Source organism: Miscanthus floridulus, chromosome 5 (genome assembly GCF_019320115.1).
Source record: "Miscanthus floridulus cultivar M001 chromosome 5, ASM1932011v1, whole genome shotgun sequence".
In the NCBI taxonomy this organism is placed as follows: domain Eukaryota; kingdom Viridiplantae; phylum Streptophyta; class Magnoliopsida; order Poales; family Poaceae; genus Miscanthus; species Miscanthus floridulus.
Genome location: NC_089584.1, coordinates 28119355 through 28123371, shown reverse-complemented (window position 1 = coordinate 28123371; position 4017 = coordinate 28119355). Strand labels below are relative to the sequence as shown.

Here is a 4017-nt window from a genome sequence, read left to right as displayed (position 1 = left end):
ATGAAAAAAAATCCAAAACATTATAATCAATGTTTAAACGCATTTTGAAAACATTTCACAATAAAAACACGAGATACAATCAGTACAAATGCATAGCATGAATAAATTCAACATCGATTGGAATGTTTGTAAATTTTCAAAATGTGTTATATTCATGATGGTTGCATCTTGTGTTTTTGTTGTGGAAATTTTTCGAAATGCATTTATACATGGAGTATAGTGTTTTGTGAATTTCCAAATTTTCCTAGATTCTTTTTCCGTTTTCATAGAACCCTTCAATATGGGATACGAAGCTAACATAAACGGTTTTAATAATAGTTAAAGAATATTGATATTTAATTGTAAGAGTACGTTGGAGTTGGAAAATCAGGCCACGACCACGATGGATTTCCGAGAAACTACTGCGCTGCGCCGAGTGGCTTAGCCCACAGGATAATTGGGTAAGGCCATAACTTTAAGGGACATGCGCGCCAAGCTCGCCGTGCTCGCCACCGGCGCCCCTCCGCCACCACGGCCGCCCCACCCCTCGCGGCACCAGCGGCACATCCCGCGCCGTCGGTCTTTCAAGCCACCCCATTCTCTGCTCGACGGCGGACAGCCGTCGCCCCCGGTCCCCGCTTCGAGGAGGCGCGCCTGGCCGGCCGTCTCGGCAGCGCTCTTCGGTGAGGGGTTCCTCCTAGGCCCGCTCCTCGACGGAATCCACTCCCGCGTCGGCCTCCAGGTCTACGGAAACGGCGCCCTCGACGCCGGCCCTCTTCACACCCACATCCTGGTGCCGCCCCTGCTCGGCGCGTTCTACCTCACCGTCGGACCTGCTCCACCTGTTCTTGGACCAGAGGGCGCCCCCAAGATCCAAGGCCACCGGGACCGCGCGGAAGACCGCGACGTCGCTACTGTGCGTTCTAGCTAGATACGCTCATGCTTCTTTATCTTCTGCTATGCATTGATCGAGACATCGAGTGTTGTAAATGATCCATTGATTTACGCAGTGTTCTTGCTCTGTTCATCGAGCTGAGCGCGGAGCTGTACAGAGCAGGGGTGTCCAGCAACTTGGAGGCCTACATCATGTTCGCCGCCGCCGAGTTCGTGTGGGTGTTCCTCGATGGCTCCTGTCTGGGCTTCGCCATCGCCTGCCTCGTCGGCACAGTCTGCCCACTCGCCGAGATCCCATTGATCAAGTAAAGACATTTGTACCTACCCGGATCAATAGCTTCGTTTGCAATCTGCTGACTGTAGTCTGTACCACCTGCTGCGTGCGTTCATCTTACACTTTGCTAACATTATTCCTGGCACTGCCACTGCTAATGTCGCATCTGCAGATTACTTGGGTGCTGGAGCTATCCGAACGCCGACGTCCACCTGCTCGGCGAGGTACGTTTTCTTCTCCGCCAGGCGACAGGACCGGATCACGCACGCATCTCTCTGTCCTCTGTTAAATACTAGCGTCAGCGTCACGTCGTTGTGTGCGGGTTGTTCTGGGGCTGGTGAGCTGGACGACGACGTGCTACTTCGTCTACACCCCGTTCCTGGCGAACCTGGCGAGGTGGCTGGATTCACGGCTGGCAACCAACGACGGCGGCGCGCAGGGAGACGACGAAGCAGCTCGGTCTTGACGCCGGGAACAGCAGCACGCTCATGACCTGCTCCGTTCACCTGCACTGCACTGATTCCAGACTGAAAAAACATTGTGCAGAGTTGCACGGTTCAGGGCTTCAGAGCTCCCTCCCGCTTGCATTACGCAGTGCCAAATGTCACGATGGTTGTTGGGTCTTGCGAAGGTTCTCTGAGAGAGTAATACTCGGAGCATATGCCGTGCTGTTCCGATAAGCGTCTGATGGCGATGCGGCCTTAATTTTATGATGGCCGTAGGGGGAGGAGGAGAACGATGGGCATGGTTGTGCATAACTTTTGTTATAATGATCTGAAAGCATGGCCGCATTATGTTTTATGGGATTTGTCTTCAGGAGAGACACTCCAGCGACGTACGTGGCGACAGGTGTTCTGATACCTGAAAAATAGTGTCTTTTTTGTGTTGTTCTGCTTTGGATGCACGCCTGAGAAATACTAAATCTATTGGGATTGTCAACAAACTTTTTACGTTACTTGTGCACATCGCACTTCTCTGCACCCAATTATGCCATTGACACTGTACACAGACTGACAGACATTAGTGGCAAATAACAGAAGGATTAAAATTGCCAGTATGTTGTTTATCTGAAAGAATGGGCGTATGGCTGTCAACTGAGCTTACTGGGTAGTGTGACATCTATGCGGCGTATGACCTAGCTATCTAATTGGCATGTTCCATCAACTAGAAATAACACTCAGACTAAGCACATTATTACGAACAATGGTGTCAGTAACTGAAACCTGAAGGAAATGAGCTGTCTTAGAGCAGTCCAGCAGTTGGTATGACCAGAAGAGCACTAGTGAAGACGTACACCCCACTGGGCAACGCAGTGCACGAATCCAACGAGCTCCCACGGGGAATTCAGTTAGGTGACGTTCACAAAAATAAGAATTCAGTCAGGTAACGCACCCACTGCAAACCACATGCAGAAACGAAGAAAACTTGCGCAGGTGCTGTTTTGGAGTTAAAAACAAAAAACACGTATAAAAGCAGAACCGAGATGTGGGGTGAACAAACATTCACCGACAAGCATAAATAATATCAGAATATCTTCACGACATCACTGCCAAGCACCAACCACGTCCCAACTGGCTCACCTACAGCCCAGCAGACAGCAACACAACCAAACCCTGACCATGGCCTTTGTGTGATGTGCTCCACCTGACAAGATAGCCTTGCACGAACACAGCAGATTTCTTGCAAGAAATGCAGATTCACCTGAAACCAGTAAACAAAAAAGCCCGTGCGCTGTCAGAGCTCGTAGGTCACTACTATATGAAGCTGTTACTACGACTGTTGATGCTTGAGCAGGCAGTTGAGCATTGCCATCATCCACCTGCGTTCTGACTTCAAGGCTTTTGAGAGTAGATCCATCGATCGAGCCACTGAACGATGGCTTCCCTCCTCCTGTTCCTGCGAGCCATTGTCAGTGCCAATGACGAGGGACTCACGGGCGTGGCGGCGGAGGAGACGACGACACCGACAACGCATGAACAGCGGCCGGGGAAGTGGACGTTCCCGTCGACGCGTCCGGCGACGGCACCTTTACGCGACGCGGAGGAGGAAGAACGGTGGCTGGTCTCCTGCCTGCAGTGGCCTCGCGTCGATCGCAAGTCCGCGTGGATGCAGATAGTTCGACGGCCGGCCGGGTCCGACCACCGAGTACTTGAGGAGACAATCTTTCATGTCATTCTCCTCCTCAAGGCGTCGCATTTGGAGACCACCTACACCTCGTGGATGTTCATCTTGCACAAGCCCAAATCCACTTTCAATGATCAACCCTTGGTGTTTGCACAAGTTACTAACCGGCAAATATCACTGTCGGTGTCCTTAATTGATTGCTTTGTGTCACTAAATATCGGGTTACTGGGACCTTGATCCTCTCTTGGATCTCCTCCTCCTATTGGCGGTCCTCTCTCCTTTGTGGCTTCCTCTCTCTGAATGGGCGTTGGTGGACGTTGATCGGATCCTATATATGCTTCAAAGACATTGTAAATCACGGTTGTCATCTTACTCGACATAAAAAAACTTAACAGGCACATGTAGAATGAAGATCGCTAGAGTAGACAGTGGTGTTAGAGCATCCCCAATAGTTTCTAAAAAAAACTATTGGTAAATCAATGAGCTTTCTAAGTGACTAAAAAAAGTTGGGAGCATATTTGTTGGGTTGCTCCTACAGTTTTCAAAATCTCGATCCTAAAATATATAAGACAATTTTACGTCAGGAATCTCATAAATCATCCTAACCACTTTTATATTTTCTTTCTCTCTTGTATATTTGTATCAGAAACTATGCCCTACTCTTTATTCCTCCCCACGTCTGCAATCAGGTAGAGTTTTCCATGTACGGAAAGATTCGGAGTTGACACAGAGAGTTGTTGGATATG

At 49.6% G+C, this 4017-nt stretch overlaps 1 pseudogene; it reads left to right on the top strand.

Moving 5' to 3' along the window:
• The first annotated feature begins 444 nt into the window (after window positions 1-444).
• LOC136451853 (uncharacterized) lies at window positions 445-2118 on the top strand (annotated as a pseudogene).
• The last annotated feature ends 1899 nt before the right edge of the window (window positions 2119-4017 follow it).